General features: G+C 42.0%; 1 protein-coding gene and 1 long non-coding RNA gene across 4 annotated transcripts in view; one reads left to right on the top strand and one right to left on the bottom strand.

Annotated features, from left to right (window-relative positions):
• Window positions 1-14,425, bottom strand: part of REV1 (REV1 DNA directed polymerase) — a 55,227-nt gene extending 40,802 nt beyond the window's left edge. Inside the window, exon 1 of one of the 3 annotated variants that reach the window (XM_085557470.1) lies at window positions 14,370-14,425. The gene's annotated coding sequence lies outside the window, so the exon portion shown is untranslated. Of the gene's footprint in view, window positions 1-14,042; window positions 14,292-14,369 lie in introns of those variants that run through there. The other 2 variants (XM_021546718.4, XM_021546720.4) reach the window with 2 other exon arrangements.
• LOC110474859 (uncharacterized) lies at window positions 12-17,699 on the top strand. The gene is made up of 2 exons (XR_002466168.4): window positions 12-13,661; window positions 17,338-17,699. It is a non-coding gene; the product is annotated as an uncharacterized LOC110474859 (long non-coding RNA).
• The last annotated feature ends 1,992 nt before the right edge of the window (window positions 17,700-19,691 follow it).

The following is a 19,691-nucleotide window of genomic DNA, read 5'->3' on the forward strand; positions in this document are numbered from 1 at the left end:
TACTTCACTGAAGTATTAAGTTTCACAGCCAATCTAGAAATGCAAGAGCATATAAAACCTGATTCCTCAGTTTTGTAGTAATGCATACTGTGGTTTCTGCGACATATCAAAAACCACATATACACGTTTTGCTTTATTCACCCTGAATATAAAAAACTCCTTACATGTTCATTGTCCATTACAATTTATTAAATTCTTTCTGTTCATCATACATCTCCTATTAAAAAAGGAATAATAAAAGGTTCTCAACTACAACTGCTAATATCCATGCAAAATATTGTCTAGGTCATGAACTATCTTTTATTTCCTGTTTGATACCATAGACATGGTGTGATGCAGGCAGCCCCCTCCTGGTATTAGAGACAGGCTTAATTTCACCACTGGATTTGCAGCTGATTATAAAACATCCAAGCATATGTTGCTGTAATGCAATACATCACATCAAAGCAAAAAATCAAAGGTGATCTTATGGTCAAAGAAAAGGCAGCTGTTTAAATGACCTAGTATGATCTATAGTTAGGTCTGTGATTTGAGTCTTTGGGGCTTTTTGTTTGCATTGCTTAATAAATAAAGAAATAAACCCAACCAGACAAATTTCAGTTTTCCTTTATGCAAGACACTTATCCCTGGACCACTATGTCCCCAGATGAGCTCGTAGTTGGCTAGAGCGGAACTGGATAGAAAAAGCAGTGCTTGGACTGTGGCCAAGTGTTCACTGCACCCAAGTGATTCATATTTACTACAGCTGTTGTAAAACTGATTTTAGAATATTGATTAATGATGTGGTAAGATCATGAGGTCACTGCCTGCCATTACATTGCTCACTTTCCAACCAAAATAGTTCTCTAAATGAAAAGACAAAATAGTCTTTTAGGTCTATCAGCTCTTAGAGGATCAAGACAAGTCTCTGAAACTAAAAAAGGTGACCGTCTTAAGTCTTCTATTTCATTAAATATTTAATTTATATTCCTTTATCCTCCCTAAAAACCATGCAAAGCTACAGTAAATACGTAAAAGGAAGTCAACTGGTTTTATTTCCATCCTTGCCTGCTTTTGAGTCTCTGGACTATCCACAGCATTGTCCAGTAAGAAGTGCACAGAAGCTTCACTCAGTTTCCAGCTCACCAGAAAGCAAATACAGTTGTGTATGGAGATGACAACACATTCTGGCCATTTTCCTATCCAGGCCACTTACTGCCTCATTTATTGTATTAACATTCCATTTCTTATGAACCTACTAGAAAGTGAGTTCTAGCTTTTGTTTCTTAATTCCCGTTTGTCCTAGAGGACTAAGCAGGCATACTCTGATATCCAGTTAAAGCACCCTGAGGTTTGCAAAAAAAGACATAGATGCAGCAGAAGTTTTTTTAAGTACTATCACTTTCACGGACTACTGCAAATATGTCAAATGAGGCAAACACAGAATTATAGTCAAAGCAAGGTAGCAGGTATTTTGAAAAGGTAAGCATCTCTTTTGTTTCAGGACCTCCACAAACAGAAAGATCATGATGCACTTGGTTCTATGCTAACAGTTGCTTGTAACTTGATACACAACTGATGTACACATTGTTATATGTGCAATTATGAAGATCAATCCCATGTCAAGGAGATGAGCTCTACACCAACATCCACAACAAAGCAACCCCTTCTCAGACTGCTGTATTTCCCCTCTAGGTACCTGCATTTCTTACCCAGAGACCTGTTTCCAAGACATCAGGCCTTCTGAAATTAATTTTTAGTGGTCTGGATTGCATTTGTAGGTACAACAGAACTCTCAAGGAACACTGAGGAAACAGAGAAGATGAGCTAGATGACCACATAAGATACAAAATTGACTTTTTCCTGTAGAGGACAGTGTATTGTGAAAATGGCTTGATAACTTCTTTCATATGGAAAATTTGTATTTTTCCATCAGCTGAAGTGAAATGTATTTCACATCTATCACTTTCGACAAAGAAATTCTTGGAAAAACAGAAAAGGGTAAGTTCATGGAAAAAGAAAAAACATTAATGAAACTGTCATCTAGTTTTTTTAGATACTACAGATATCAGTGTATGAGCTCATACGAGACACCAGAAGTTTAACTAACTCTTTCTCCCTCTTAATAAAGGATGACAAAGTCTTAAAGGGTGGCTACAAAAATGCCAGAGACTCTCTCTTCATAAGGAGCCACATGGAGAGCATAAGAGGCAACTGATACAAGCTGCACCAGGAAGTTTCATCTCGACAAAAGAAAAATAGTTTTTAGAGTGAGAACAATCAATGACTGGAACACAGGAACCCAGCAGAGTCCTCGTCTCTAGAGATTTTCATGTTGCAATTGGACAGGGCACCAGATAACCTCAAGCAGGCTTCCCTACCCATGAAAAGTTGGACTAGGTACTCTTTTGAGGTCTCCTCCAATATGGACTGTTCTATCATTCTAAGAGCATATAAAAACAACTCATACAAATATAAACTCTTGCTCTGAAAAAAAAAAAAAGACCGTACAAAATGCATACTACAAATCACCACAACTCAAATCACTGAGAAGACAGGATTTGATAGGTCTTAACTCTGACCCCAATACAACGACCTCCTGCTTAAACTAAAATATCTAATGCCTGATAAACTGAAGAACTGACTTTGTAAGAATCAGCTTTTCTGAAACCTTGAAACATGTTTCATTTTTATTCAGGACACTGGAAGGTGAGGAAGAAAGATCTCTAGTCTGAAAGTGAAGCCAATTAAAATCAGAGTCATGGTTACATGCAGAGTTTGATTACAATTAGAATTAAACAAAACTACTTAGGTCAAGGTGCTAAAAACCTGACGTAACAATTGCTCAGAAGATGTCTTTCTAGAGCCTGCAAAACTAGAGAAACTAGGCTATAATTCCTACCTGAAACATCTGAGAGTGATTTACCATTTCCTTAGCAAATGCAATTTTTGACTCAGTCCACCTAAGCCAGTCCACTTAAATTTTGAACACTAAGGTTAGGAACATGGTACTTCAGTGATTACTAGATGCCTCTGGCTCAAGTCTTCCCTTTCAGGGTCACGGATTATTTTCCCAATGCTGATATGAAAACATGGGAGACTAATTTCTCCCTTTATAGTTACAGGAACTGGATGATAAACCAAGGCTTCTGGACTACAGAGAAACCTCTCTGCTAAAGACTTGTCCTCACAGTGTGAATTTTTCCTTGAAAATGAAAGTAACCACTTATAGCTGCCTTGATGAAACCTAAGGAACAACTGAGCATGAGAAATATCTTCCCCAAGATTTTTGAAACCAGAGGAAAATGCTAATTGGTTCATGAAATGAGAAATGTAAGGATGGTATGATGATCTCCCCTCAAGGGATGAGTAAGAGAAACACTTAGTAAAGAACCTGTGAAGGTGGGAAGTAGATGAGATGTGGGTGGGTAGAAATCAAGACAGGGGACTTCCAACAGCCATCACAAACAAGCCAATTTCAGACAAGAGTTCATTTTTCTTGTAATTCTTTCTCTAAAGTACCTAAATTGTTTCAGAACAGTTTTCTCTGCACAAATTCACAGAGACTCAGCAAACCACTATAGTTACTGTTTTTTGGTTACTTCTAGAGCCTGAACAACAAGCTACAAAGTGACCCTCTGCCCAGAGAAAAGCTTTTTAAATAAAATTCAAATGCTCACATTCTGAACCTGTGACCATAACAAAATCTTCTGCAATTAAAAAAATGAACACCAACAAACTTTGAAACTCTGCAAAAGCCTGAAAAGATATAAACAGTATTCCTAGGAATACATTCGTGTTTTTCAGTGCAAGAGAAATAACTTTGCAAGCAAAAAACTAAAGTTAAGAACTCCAGTGGTCAAAATTAGCATAATTTGACCCTCTATCTCCTTCTAGATCATATATAAAAGTTAAAATCTTATCATTCTACAAGCCAGGGTTAGCTAAAATTCAAATTTAATTGGATAATATTTAAGCTAGAAGAGAAACAATAAGTTTTGATGTTTTGTACATCACTAGTGGCTCAGAAATAGTCTACACAGCCAAAGATATGTAACATCTCTTTGCACCCTGCTTCACAGGTCTAGCATTATACTTCCCAATCCACAACCACTTAACCCTCGTACTAAAGACTGCTTATCAAAGTCCACAGATCAGGTAATGGAATTAAATGTTAAGTGTACATTATATAAATTCTATAAACATGTCTTGGTGCATATAGGACTTATACAGCAAGGAATGTAGATCTGAATGTTGATGCTAATATTTGTTTCAGTCTCATCCATAGTACAGACTAAAGAAAGTTATTTCTTTAAAATATTTGTATTATAAATGATAGCAAGACATTGGCTTTCCATTATCCTGGGCAGTTGGGGTAACATGGCTAGGGGTCCAAACCAGACAAAAACCATAGGTATTATGGGGGAAAATGGTTGGGATAACAGAATACAGATCTCAGTGACTCTGTAAGAGGTGAAAAAGGATTGTCATGGGCTTTTTAATTCCAGTGCAGTACTAATTCCTGCTTCTGTCATACGTTTCACCAGTCTCTCTGCCAAGCATATATACAGTGCAGATGTATTTTTGCTACCTCTTCAAGTAGTCAACTTGAGCATGGCAGAATATAAACTTTATGGTTCTTCCCTACATATGAACTATTTCCAAAGATAAAATGAGGTTGCACTCTGACTCAACAAATAACCCTGCCAAAATTGTGTCTAAATACATCACACAAGTTATGTTCCATCCAGATAATCCAATTTTTTGGTAACTGAAAGCTGCATGGAAGTATAACATACTGTAAAAGCTATTCTGCATTTCTGACCAGAGTAGACCCATGCTGTCATTGTCCTCTACTGCAAAAGAACTTGATTTATTTAACATATTCACATGCCACAAGGCTATATAAAAGGTGCAACTCCAGCAGAAATACGGGTGTCTCAGGCCACTGCTAATGAGTATCAGAATCTTCTCCTTGAACTGTAGATTGAATTCATCCCAGCTCAGTAGGGCTTAGAAACTTTTTCCATCAAGTGGGTATTTTGTGGCTTGTTTGAGTTTCATGCCTCTACATTCCAGCTCCCACATCAAACTCACCACTCTGCTTGGCACTAGTCTTCAAGCCCTTTGAGCAAAGAACTATCTTACATGTTTATACATTTCTAAGCACAAGAGTCCTATTCTTGGCTGAGTCTTCTGGAAAAGAGCTGCTGCTACAGGGTAGGAAACTATTTTCTACCACATATTAAGAAGTCCAGAATCCAGCAAAAAACTTTCATAAAAAAGTCAAAAGCTTTTTTAAAGATATTATATGCCTAAACACCTGTGATTTCATACAATTCAAGGTTAGCACTACTATTCCGCATTAAAATTACTAAATAGTACATTGCAAAGCAACTGAATTTTATTCTAGGTGGGAAATAAAGTCTCAGGGTGAAGTTTCCTAACATTTTTGAGCCAAATTGTTGGCTGACTACCAAAAGGGATGACTCTGCTCTTCAGCCTCTGCTGGCCTAACAGGTTTTCCCCAACCTCTACAGTACTTCCAAGCTCACATGACCCCTATGTTCACACCTGTGCTATGTGCAATTCAGCCCACTAAATCAACATAAAAATGACATAATATTATGGTTTTGCTTTCCACAAGTTTAGCAAGACAAAGTGACTTACAAAAGCATCAGATAAAGCCAAAGCAGACGCAAAGAAAGAGAAATGGATGGGATCTTAAAGTTATCTTAGCCATTTCTAGAAATTAACTTCTGGGTCATGACTATAAATAATGGCAGTATAAATGTAAATACAGAGTCCCAATGAGCTGGCTACTGTTCACTAAGTAATGCTGGTTATGTTTTTTTCCCTGCAATAAACCAGAGGGATAGGCTACCTTACCTTTTCCATAGGGTAAGGGCTTAAAAAAAAAAGTTACAATCAAACAGCTCAATGTCTTATGCCACCTGTCCCTACAGGATAAGCACTGCTAACTACGAGCACCTGATGTTGCAGGGCTACCCAGCATGTTCTGTTTTGCAGTTCAATCTTTGATGATATTTTAAACCAAGAGAAATGAAATTAGCTGAAGGATGCTTGAACCAATAGCTATCCCCAAAAACACCCAACACTACCTCCATGTCCTGTAAAGATGAGAGTGTAAATAAGGAAAGAATAAACTTCAAAATCTTGGGCAATTTAAATATTAGAAAAAACTGTTTGAGAAATTTAAAAAGACCATTTGTCTAAATTATGAGCATCCATGGCATTTGCTAGAAAGGCAAAATACCATACAACTCACATAAAACATAGAAAAACCCCCAAGTCATTCAGAATCAACTCCTTATGAGCAGATAACTATTCTAAAACTATGTTATGTGTGTACTTTCATTTGAACTTGAAAGCAAAGAAATGATACTATGAGAACCTCCAGTTCAGTTGGTCCCCTAGAAAGAGAAGTCTTTGCTAAACTAATCCAGTTTCCAAACTGACTATTTTTGCAATTCAAAATGATCCTTATTTCAGATCAGTTTTTCATAATCAGTACAATCATGGACTAAATACTTAACACACAAGTAACAACTTAGAAATATAGATTTCTTTTGCTGGCTAAATGTCACAATAACACAAAAAACAGCACAAAAGTTGTATAGCAGGTAACTGTTTATATCAGAGCTGTACAAGACAAAAGTCTTTATACCTTGTTACAACTAACTTGGGAGTCTGGGACAGACAAGTTTTAATTGTCACAACTTGAGGAAGCATGAGCATGAGGTCCAGAAATCAGGATCACTGTACAATCTACACCAGCTTCAAACAACCTGCTTTCAATATATCGTTTTTGCTTTTATACATGGCATTTGAGATGGTTAATTCTTTGAAAAATAGGAAGACAGATTTTACCTGAAACCAACTATCAATTCCCCTCTAGGAATAACACTCAGTAGTAGCTGCAGTCCCTTTATAGCCTGTCACAAGTAGTGGTTTAACCTGTTTTCTTCTTCTGCTTACAGAAGACTGGCCTTCAGTTTCAACATTCCTGCATTTTTTGTCTAAGTCATGACCTCCCGAGCCCCTTTAGAGTTCTCCAGTGATGAACAGCTTCTCTTCGCATATGTTATTGCTATATGTAACCAGGTAGTTCAATTCACTTTGTAGTTCAAGCATCACTTCTTTCACACAAGGGTTCTTAGTGCCACAATACAATTATAAGTTTCAGCAAACTTCCATCAGCTGGCTTAGTTTCTTTTCTGTGCTTAAATTCTTCTGGGGCTTCAACCCCAAAAGGACTTTGCACATTGATAATCTTTATGCCAACTTCTAAGTGCCTAGAATTCAGAATAAAAACCATTAAGTAAAATCAGAATAAAAAACACACTTTGTGAAATTAGGACTCTAAATAGCAACACAGTGAAAGGACTAAATCACCAAAAGGAAATGCTCTCTTGGACTTGAGTATCCAAAGCAAGAAACAAGATGAGCTTATGAGCTGCCTAGTGTTCCTTCAATCCCTTCTGTTTACCTATCTATAATATTTGAGAAGGGAGAATTATGTATCTTTCTTTTTTGAAAATGAAGACTGGGATGTTAATTTTATAACTAATAAATAAACAGAACTTGTTTAGAAGGTTTTCAGTTTGTGCACTCAGTATGACAATCCAGTCCCACAACTCCTGTCTTCCCCAAGCAACCTATGCTAAGGCAGAGGCCAAGAAGTCAGTAGGTAGCCTAAGTAAACTCATGATCACCACTCCAAATAATGAGAAGAGTTGCTATTGCTGAATGATTTAGGACTTTCTAAGACTTTTCAGGCAAAACCAAAACATTCTTGTAAAGCTAAAGAAAAACTTAAGGCAGAAAAAGTGGGTAAGTGGAGGTGTAATTATTCAAAAATAACTGCAAAATTTTCATGAGATGATCAAAGCAAGGAATCTGTGGATGCTCTGAATTTATTAACATCAAATTCAGAGGAACTGTGCTTGTGAAAACCTGACATATGCTACTTTCAGCTTCCCCAGACTTCAGCTCAGGAGATGGGTGAAATCCTTCAGAAGAAACTACATCTTTTTGTTTGATTTAGGTATTTGACTATACACCTGTGTATGGATATCTGTATGCACGTGCACATACAACAAACTGGTCTTTATTGCTGACCAACGCGAGTGGTCGCTACTCAGACTGACCACTTACTTTGGCAGTAGTGACTGGCACAGAAACAACTGCCCGCCCTGGGTCAGCGCTGTCACCAGTGTAATGAAAGGCACATGCGGCTTAACACGGCCAAGCACAAGGTGCTGCACCGGGTGGGGACAACCCTTGGAATCAATACAGGCTGTGGAATGAGCCGATCGAGACCAGCCCTGAAGGACTTAGGGGTGTTGGCGGATGAGAGGCTGGACACGACCCAGCAATGTGCACTCACAGCCCAGAAAGCCAAGCATAGCCTGGGCTGCAGCCAAAGCAGTGTGGCCAGCAGGGCCAGGGAGGGGGTTCTGCCCCTCTGCTCTGCTCTGGTGAGACCCCACCTGCAGTGCTGTGTCCAGCTCTGGGGTCCCAGCACAGGAAATACACCGGCCTGTTGGAACAAGTCCAGACAAGAGGCACCAAGATGATCAGAGGCATGAAGCACCTCTGCTATAAGGAGAGGCTGAGAGAATTTGCATTATTCAGCCTGGAGAAGAAAAGGCTTCAGGGTGATTAACTGCGGCCTTCCAGTATGTGAAGGGAGAATACAAGAAAAAGGGAGAGACTACTACAAGAGCATGTAGGGACAGAACAAGAGGGAATGGTTTCAAACTGAGAGTAGCTTTAGATCAGATATTAGGAAGAAATTCTCTCCTTGTAAGGGTGGTCAGGCACTGGAACAAGTTGCTCACAGAAGCTGTGGATGCCCCACCCCTGGAAGTCTTCAAGACCAGGCTGGATGGAGCTCTAAGCAACCTGGCCTAGTGGAGGGTGTCCCTGCCCATGACAGGGGAGCTGGAGCTATACAACCTTTAATGTTCTTTGCAACCCTGACTATTCCATGATGATGCTGGGGATTTTTTAGGAGATATGCCCAAGGCTGTTGTGCTTTATGGTCAACCCAATGTTACCACTGAGCAAGTGTTGATCCTACCAGGCTTTTCAAGGAAAACAAGAGAGAAGGCATCCACTTTGCAAATGGCAGATGATGTCAGATACTAAGGAGGACTCTTTACTCATGTATGGGCAGCAAGACTCTAAGAACTCAACAACTTCACCAGCAAAAGCATTGATAACTACAGATTCAGTATTGAAATAAGTAAATTTTCCGTTCACAGCAGTGTTTGAATGACACTACTTAATTTCAACTGACATTGCATAGTCAAGTTCCCAAATGCTTTTCTGACATTGCCTTTGAAACTCTCAAAGCTGCAAAAGCTTTTTTGAAGTAAAATCTTCACAACATAAGGCTTCTGTGTTTAGCCTTGAAGCTTCAAGTTTCTACTCAAGTTTTCTACATCTTTCTTTAGTCCACGGATAGTACTTTTTTTTCATCAACTCAGACCAACAAGACTAGGAAGAATCAGATAAAACTAGCAAGTGGAGAGATCAAAAGAAATGGAAATATTTTTTAATCTATAGCCTAGTTTATTTGAAGATTATCTGACACTGGACGCCAAGGATGCTAAAAGTCCGTATCTGTTCAATAGATAAATGGAATAAAAACTTTTTTTTTTAAGGTAACAAACAACAGAAGCTCAGAACACAAAGCGAAAATATTTCCGTGTGTTTGCTTATTGTTAACAAAACAAACTTCTGATCTGACCCAACATATTACCAAGTTTCTTCCTAGATTCAAAGAAAAATATGAAAAGCACAGTTTTTTTGTATTTTCCAGGAAAAATACAGCAAAAAACTACAAATGCTCTAATTCTTCAAGATCCTTTAATTTAAACTCAAATCTGAATTGTGTTCTTGGCCAGTACTGGTTCTAAATTGGTATTTTAAGCACCTCTGACATAAAACCAGCGAAGTTACACTGCTGCTTAGTGGAGACAGATCAACACAAAATGGCTACAGAGCAAAAATGGCCTATCCCAAGCAAATGCTACAATTGTAAAACTTGGGTTAAAAATCAATATAGAAGTTACAGGAAGGGGCAACACGTAAAACTTCAAATCAGCTTGAAATTACAGTAAAAAGTCATTACAAATTACAACTGTACCTCTCTCCTACAATTGATTTATTAAGAGGACTCTTGGAACTGCTTAACAAATAATGAAATTACAGCAGGAAAATCAAGGAGTTGTGACTGAAAAGGCAGTATTTGAGCCGAGTGCTCTAATGTTTCCTGAAAACAAGCAGATTCAGAAGTCAGAAACAGTATCCTTTCAATATAAATCATTATTTTAGTTCTTTACTTCAGCTAGGAGTTACACTCAATTTTACAGAATGGTAAAATATACTCACACTACTTGGGAAACCGCATTAATCATTTACCTTACATGCCATGGGGTCAGGGGCTTTCCTGTTTGTAAGAATTAATAGTAATTTCATCACTTCCTTTAAAAAGCAACAGCTCCTAGGTTTCCAAAATGACCTCAGTGGAGCTCAAACATTTGTTCAAGATGCTAACTCATCATGCCCTGAACAAACACCTGATGCGAGTCAGCTCAAAGTGATGAAGTCATGAACATGGAAGACAGAACTTTTATTTTACTTTGGATATTCACTGACAACTAGAACCTGACAAAACATACTATCAACAGTCCCCAGGATTCTGCCAAAATACACCACATACCTCACCTTACCAAAGACTGCCAGTCTCTGTGTTAATATGGAAAAACCTTAGAGTAGTTCTTGACCCTACCCTGCACAGCTTCTGCACTGCTTTCTCACTTTGGCATTCAAACCAATCCACCTGCATGTGCAAGAATGACTCTGCAAGGTACCTGAGCAGTGTCTTCTCCTAAGAGAATCCACCTTTCTCTGTTCTTTCCCTGTTCTTGATTTCATAAATCAAGACACTGAAGAGATGTGCATTAGTTGAGGCAAACCAAATAAGGAGGTTACAACCAAGAATTCAATTACACTGGGACTTGGGTAAAGTATTTATATGTAGCTGGGAATGGAAAAACAAAACCAACAGAATTAACCACAGCATGACTAATCTTTACTTCTGCAAGTAACTGAATTTCAAATCACCAGTTTCAGTACTACCAAATAGGTAGAATACCAACTAGGAAACTTGAAACCTTGAGATAGGAAAAGAGCTCCTTTACCCAAGAGCTAACTCTGAAATTCAGGGACCACAGTTTACCTAGGCATTTAAAGCAAGGAATATGGAATATACAATCCTTGCTATGGGTATACCAAACTAAAAGTATCTCCTAGGGGAATTTCATGGTCACAGATTCCTCAGCTACAATAGCAGCAGTCCTTAAGTCAATTTTGAAATAAAAGCCACAGGAATGGAAGTTATCATTACAGCCCAGAATTCAGGGCTGTTCTGCATACTCGTTTGTTTTCTGCTGAGCAATGAAAGAGAAGCCTTTCCTAATTCTGACTTCTATCTTATGAGCACCAGATATTCCACGTGAAATACAGAGAGAGGGGATCACAGACGCAGCAAGCCCTTTTCCCTAAAAACATTTGTATGTCCAATTAAATGCTGTCTGGTTTCCACAATAGAGCAAAAACCTGCTCTTGGGGCAGAGCACTACAAATACCTCTCTGTTAGACAAAGACACTTCCACAAGTATAGTGTATGACACGTGTCTAAAAATCCCTCATGATTTTTTGCATCCACTTAAGGTTTGCTCTCTTACTTCCAACTCTTTTTCATAATGCCATGGCCACTCTCATTTCTATTCGTTTCCAATTTTTTCCTCATTTTGCTATGCTTAAGTAAACATGTGGCACTATCACCAAATTAATCTACCTTGTATTCTGGATGAAGGGTTTCAACATTTGGATATTTAGTTCCCTTGTTATACATATATCAGGAAAACCTCCTAAGAGCTGACAGAAATCTCAGTGATAATAATACACCCCTTTAATTCAAAGAGAAAAATGCTGAATTTAAAAACAAAAAACATTCTCTATGAAATAAACAATAGCTAACAAATTAAATGGGGAAAGTACATGGCAGGGTCAGGCCAGTTATTTTGTTCGTGCTTGTCCTGGGTTATTAAAAAAAAGTCTGTGTAATCACGTTAATTTTTTTCTACCTACTCAAAGCCAGATTTAATTCTTATTTTTTAAATCTCTCTAGTAAATGAAAGGGATGGCATAAAGATTGAAAACTTGCCATAAAAATTCATTCAAGAAGTCATGTGGGTCAAGAGATCAGAAACAACTAATGAAAATTGGCACTCTGTTACAATACACTATCACTGCACCAGAACAGGCTGTACCAGAGTGTATCTACTATTCAGAAAGATGGACCAGTCCTAGGACTGAAGGGCTCATTACTAAATAATGTACTGAAAAAAGACATACTGTATACAGAAAAAAACATACCATCACTTCACAGTTGAGGCTTGAATTATACTCATGAATTTTTCCTATTAGCGCTTTGCTTTTAAAACAATCTTTCTTCAAGAAGTTAAACGTGAGTGAGTCACAAGGTAGGTGTCTGCACTGTGCCTCTACTTAACACTGTCCTACCAGTGACCTCCACTGTGACAGTTTGGGATTATTTACTAACGGGGATTTGGTACATTATCCAGCAGAAGAAACAGACTGAATGAAAGTCCAATATGGTGGTAATAGACAATAACTACATGCTTGAGGCAAGATGGCATGGAATTTGTCAGAAATTTGGGTAAAATGCCATAAACCTTAGTAAGACAGGACTATTCCAGAAAAAAATTTTAGCTGTAACTTCTTGCAACTAATGGTTATTAGGTAACTGTTCAAAACAGTTCTATTTGAGCAACAATTGCATCTAAATGAATAAAGAATTCAGATTATAAAATTAAAGTCCCCTGGTTTTGGTTCTTTGGATTATGGTGTCAAATTTGAGGCAGGATCTTAGATCAAGATGCATAACAAACATCAACTAATCTTTTCATTAAGACACTTATTAACACAATTATTCACAGCCCTGTCATTTTGAAGACTGTAATCTTAATTTTAAAGCATCAGGAACAGTGGAATATTACAGCACACAACACAGACTGTCTACCAAAGGAAAGAAACAAACGTGCTACGTTCCTCTTCCTTCTTAAGGTTAACATGCCATTACAGCCCATTTCCCATCAGGGGCTTTTAGCTCAGTATCACAGGTCAAGTCAATGGTATCTGTATAGCAAAAAGCATCAAAATCAGACTGGGAAGGGGTCAAGATGTGAACACGTCTGTCCCTCAGTCTTGGTAAGCACAGGCTTACTCATCAAGCACAGGTCCTCCCTGTTCCCTTCTGCACACCAGTTATACCCAGCACTATTGCTCAGCAAATACAACTTGTGACAAACACTACGGGAAACCGCAGACAAGATTCACGCCGCTACAGCGCGGGGAGCGCTCCAGAGGGCACGGCAGCGCCAGGGCTCGGGCTTCCCCTCTCCTCCCCCTCCAGCCTATTTCCCTGCAGTGACCCCTCCGCGCCGGCAGACAGCTGTGGCACAGCCTCGCTCTCCGCCGCTCTGCCTGGGGGACCCGTGTTGTGTCTACAGCGCAGGCCCCATGTGACAGACACAGATACAGACAGACAGACGGACGCACAGGTGCGGGGCGGGGCGGGTGACCCGGACACGCGCGCACCTGGCGCGCCCCCGCGGCGCCTCGCGGGCGCGCGCGGGTCTGTCCCCGTGTCCCCCTCCCGCGCGGCCCAGGCCCCGCGCGCCGGTTACATAACGCCGCGCGCCGGCCCCCTTCCCTTCCCTTCCTTCCCTTCCTTCCCTTCCCCCCATTCCCGCGCCGGGAAGAGAACGGGAAGGCCCAGGCCGCGGGCCCAGGGAGGGGCTGGGAGGCAGGGCAGCGGCTGCGGGCCCCGCGTCCGCCTCCCGCTCCTCTCCCTTCCTCCCTGCCTGCCTTCGCCCGGCCCCGAGCCACGCTCCGCACGTCCCTCCCGCCGTGGGGGGAAGAGCCCGCTCCGCACCGCTCACCTTCTGCCGCGTCCCAGACGCACATTCCCGGGAGCGCCGCCGCCGCCTCCTGCCCTGCGGGGCCGTGCGTGTGTGTGTGTGTGTGTGTGTGTGCGTGGGGCTTCACATCGCGGCTCCCCCTCCGGCACCGACGGACGCACGCAACCGCCGCCTCCTGCCCGCCTTCTTCCTCCTCCTCCGCCCCAGCGCCAGCCGCGCTCTCTCCCTCTCCCCCCCCCTCCCTCTGCCCGCACCTCGCTCGGTGTCCCCGGCACGGCCCCTCCTCCACCCCCACCCCTTCCCTTCCCTTCCCGCGAGCGCGTCACGAGAGAGTCTCGCGCCACCAACCCGCCGCCGCCGCGCGGTCAACAAGCGGCGCGCGCCGGCCCGGGCAGGGCCCCTGGGCCGCGGCGCCCCCTGGCGGCACGCGCGCACGGACAGAGGCGCCCGGCGGCGGGGGCGCTCGCGCGGCGGCACGTGACGGCGGGAGGGGCGGGGCGCGGCGCGAGAGCTCGCGCGCCACTCCAGCCGCGCGGACGGGCTGCGGCGGGCGCGGGGCGGCGGCGCCCCCTGGCGGCCGGCCGGGCGCGCCGCAGGCTCGGGCGGGCGCGGGTTCGGGAGCGGGACGGGAGCGGAGCGGGCGCCGGGAGTCGCCGTGCTCCGCACTGCCCGGGGCTCCCGCGGCCGGGCACCGCCCCGCGGCCGGAAAGCGGGCGGGGAAGGCCCGAGCGGGGCTGCGGCGGTGCTCGCCCTTCTGGCCGGGAGCCGGGTCACCGCCCAGCCCTGTCCCTGACCAGGCTGGGTCCGCCTGGAAGGACTGGAGCTGAGCCAGCCTCAGGCCTCACCACCCTCGCTGTAGAAGGGCTTTCCTCCACAGAAGAAGGGCCTGCGTGTTCCACTCGCGTGCTGGATACAGGAATAACACCTACTGGCACTCCCCATGTGATTCTGCAATTAAAAATGCAGAATCACAGAATCTTTTAGATTGGCAAAGACTTCCAAGATTGTCAAATCCAACCTCTAGCCAGTTACCACCTTGTCAGCTAAACCATAGTGCTATGTGCAACATCCAGTTCTTTCTTGAACATCTCCAGGGATGGTGACTCCACCACCTCCCTGAGCAGTCCATTCCAACATTTAACAAGTTTTTCCATTAAGAAATTACCCCTGATGTCCAACCCAGACCTACCCTGGCACAGCTTGTCCTGTTGGTAGTTGCCTGGGAGAAGAGAGTGAACCCCCACCTGGTTACAACCTCCTTTCAGTACGCTGGGGGTACTCTGAAGTGTATTCATGGGGAGGCTGGAAAGAACAGAAGGCCAATTGTGGGGAGAGATTCCTGTATAGGAAAGCAGGTGTAATAGTGGTGTGGGAATGTAGGGGAAACAAGAGAGAAATACTTAGAAACACCAGCCTTATTAATTGTGCTACTTTATGCAATTTACATAAAAATTACTATTGACTTCTTCTGATTCTGGTATATGGAATTTGTTATATAAATAACAAATAGCTGCAGTCCTACAATTGTGTCTACGTAAACAGATCTGCTATGAATCCCCAGTGGTACTAGGCAAAACTCCAATTTGGTTATAACCACACCAGTCAGATGGACTCAGACCCATATGGATTTAGTTCCAGGGATAAAGCTGTCTCTGTAAGACAAGGGCTTATGGGAAACCTTCTTTTCTCCGTCTGCGTAGCCACAGTTATCCTGTTCTGTGAAAAATGTTACCATTTCAATTTTTTTCCCCTCTACTTTCCTTGATAACATCAAAAACTCAACGAATGTCCAGCCTTTCACCCATATCTAGTTACACACTGCTTAAGATATCCATGCAGGATAAGAAAAACTTGAGTTCAGGTCTGTGTCTCTCAGCTGAGCATCAGCTGTTTTAGCCAGAATGGTTGCTTCATTTCACTTTGAGAATTATTTATAGCTCAACTCTTAGCACCTTCATGAGAAAAATCCAAATATTTGACTTTTGCTCAGTATTTTAATGAAACTTGTCTTCACAATGTGGGTGTTTCCTGCCAGAGGAAAGCATTAACTAGAATTTTGACCAGCTTTATATCAAATTTTGGAGACATTGTGGCTGGCTGCTTTCAGTCTAATTTTTATCAGCAATTATATTACCTGAAAAAAAATTCTGAAAAATACTATTTTAAAAATATGTTATCTAGGATATATCCATTTCACTGGGCCAGTATTTTCCAGTTTTGCCAGACAGTGACTACCAATCCCAGTCCTTGCCAGTCTGGAGTAAACTAGCTGTTAAAAGTATTGCATGACTGGATATGTGCAATTTTTTTTTTTTCTTACAGAGCTATTTCTCTAGGGGGCAGTTGTGGAGCAGAAAGGCAGAAAGACAAGTGGAATAGGGATTAATTTAAGTTAGCAAGAACAGCTTTAAAATGGTTAGTCAATGATTGTATTTTATTTTTAAATAGAAACTGACATATAAGCAAATTATAAGAGGAACCAACAATTATTTAGAGAGGCATGTGGGGACAGCTATTTTGTTTTGTGAAATATAGCTGGGGTAAGAGTTACCAGTGAAAAAATCTGAAATAGCCATTCTATACTTTGAGCAAAGAATAGATACAGTTAGTTAAAATAGGCCAATATTAGTTTAGGAAGAAACAGAAAACAGAATTAAAGTTAAAAAGATGATAAAAATAGGGAAGTCTAGGAAATGGGCCAAAAAAGAAAAGTAGTGAGTTATCTTCTGTCTTTTAATGCTTTCACTCCCTCTATATAACTCATTTTCACCAGTGAGCTCCTGAACTGACAGAGAAACATCTTTGGTTTAGTAGCCACACTGGAACTGGGTTTATTGCTTAGTCATTGGTAAATATTTACAGGGTGAAGCCTGGTTCAAGCCTGCTGACTTCAGTAAAAGCATTATTGCTGTGTTCATTGAGTTTGGAATCAAATCTGAGGATTGGGAGAGAGGCACTAGGTGTTCAGTGGGACTGGGGTTTCAGGTGGGGCATCTCAATGAGGTGTTATTGTTGAGCAGCCATTACCTATAAATCTCACTTTCTGAGTCAAAATCTGCTCCAACTTACGGAAAGTAGGTCTGATGTAATTTCAGTAACTTCAGCACAAAGGCATTTCCAGGTGAAACCCGAGAGGCTCAGGGCCATGCTATTTGCAGCCTCATATAGGAGGCGTTACCAAGCAGTGACTGTGGCTGCTGTGGCCTCTGAGAGCTTCTGTCGGGATATCTCTGCATCTCATGTTGTCAGAAAGGGCATGTAAAGCCACCGATGGAAGATCCCTCCCCGTGCTGATATTTCTGTGTATTCTTTCTAGGCTCACGTATTTCCCAGGGCAATGTTGGCCTGTCAACTACACACCGATGCAAGGGCCAACAGAGCGCCAGTCTTCTGCCAGTGCACAGAGGAAGAAGAAAACTTGGGCTATGCCATTGCTTGCTGTTTTGCTGGTCTGCAGGTAGTTATGTTTAAAGAGCAGAGCACTTCCAATTGCTTGGCTCTACCAGAGCCAATCTGATTGTATCGTAGATGTCTTTGCCATCTTCATCCATGTCCAGAAAGAGTCCATAAGGTGAAACTGACAACCAGTTGCTGCTCACCGTTTTACCATGGCAATCACCAGCCTGCAGCTGCTGTGAGCAGCATTTGTGACAGACAAATAAACAATTGAGAATAGCAGCAGTGGTCTTTTTCTTTGTTCCACGGGAGAAAGGTCCTTACTTCTTACTCTGTAGTTCTCCTGGTTCAGGAGCTCTTGGAAGGATCACCTGTGTCGAATTCGCGCTGGGTGGGTTCAACTCGGGTTCAGTTCTCAGGCACACATTCGGAGGCGATTGCTATTCGGGCAGCACAGGGATGAGAATAGGAGACACTGAATCCATCTGTGTCTCTGGACCCTTCCATACCACCAGGTTCAGCCTTGTAATTCGCTCAGGTGCGTGTCTCCGCCCAAGGCACGGAAGGCTGTTCCAGTGCCCGGCCGCAGCGCCGCCCTCCCGGCCCGGCCGCGGAGCCGCAGGGAGGGCAGCGGGCTCGTCCGGAGTCCCGCACCGCTCTCGCAGGCCGAGACGCATTTCACAACTCCTGCAATGCTGTAGTAACACAGCCTGCCGTAGTAATGCCCTAAATATTGACATGTAAAAGCTGCAGGATTATTGCAGTCGTTTCCTGGCCGAGCACTATTGTTTCATGTTAACCAGTGAAACTGCTGTTGTAAAATCTCAGCTGTAGCATTAATATACTACATATCACTGCCTACACCTACCTTTTAATCATGATGCCTGTTTTTGTTAGCTCCTAAGCCACAGTGCAGTCAGATATTTTGAAGCGGAATAAATGTTTTATTACAATTATGATTAATTAGTTAATCCCTGTTCCACTGGTAGGATTTTTAAACATCACAGAAAAAAAAACATCAAACAAATAACAAAAACCCTCCAAACCTCTGCAGGATAATCTACACTTGCAACCAACCTGTTCCTCCCCCCCCCCCCCCCCCAAACATTTTTCTCAGCGTGTAACTAAGAACAGTCCTGAAAGGATGAAATAACATAAAATCAAAACTTGCAGAGAGCATCAGTCTATATTGTTTGGGCCTGGCATCAGGGGAGTTGGCTCTGAGGCTCTTTGCACAAAAGGCATTCTCAAGGCAAAAATAAAGACTAGGTAAAAAATTGTGGGAAGCAAAGCAATTATGAAAAACAAACAGACCTGGAAATGCTGTTGGAAAGAATCAGAGCCAACCTTAGCTTCAGGCATTTTGCTAATGATGGAGCAATATGGTTGTTGTGTTACTACTGCAGATTACAGGACCAGTGGTTGAAGGGAAAGGTGTCACCAATATATATTTGTCTCATGTCTTCAAACTGCCCAGCTAAGACAAGTAAAACATTCTGGCATGTGGTATTCACATACCCTCTGAACAGAGAGAGACTTAGCTATCTCAGGATTTTACCTGAGAGAAGCAGAGAAGAGAGAATCAAAACAATTCTTACCTCATTTGCTTCGCCTGTGTTTATGTTCATGTGGAATGTGTTCTGGAGATTGTTTACCCAAGGTGATTGTTTGATTGGATTCTGGTGATGGTGTTTCGGATTAATTGATCAATTAGGCCACAGCTGTGTTGGGACTCAGGCAGAGAGACACGAGTTATCCTAGTTTAGTGATAGTTCTTATTAGTGTAATGTAGTGTAATATAGTTATAGTATAATATAGTATAATAAAGTAATTAATTAGCCTTCTGAAGTCATTTGAGTTCTGTGCATCATTCTTCCTGCTGCTTGAACACCGTGTTTACTATACCAGCATGTGGGCCTGTTCTCATGGCTTTATTTTACAAACCTACTTTACCCCCCAGGAATCATTTTGGAGAGGTGCACTAGTGCCCAGAATAGAGCAGTGTATCAGGCCTATTTTACACAAAGTGTTTATTTACTGAAGAGTCTAAAGATCTCTTTGTTCTGTCTTCCTCTTGCCTATTACCATTGGTGGGTGCAACACTCTTAGCTGGTGCAGACCCTGTGAGCATAGCTGAATGGTGAAGAATCCTCCTCCAGTCATACATCAGGGTTGCATCTGCCCTTGCAACTGGGAAGAATTCATAAAAATAAGTTTTATTCTGGCTAATTTGTGCTGAAACAGTTTAGGACACTGCAGCAGAATTTATTTTAG

The sequence above is a fragment of the Lonchura striata genome, chromosome 1 (assembly GCF_050655825.1).
Source record: "Lonchura striata isolate lonStrDom1 chromosome 1, ASM5065582v1, whole genome shotgun sequence".
NCBI lineage: Eukaryota > Metazoa > Chordata > Aves > Passeriformes > Estrildidae > Lonchura > Lonchura striata.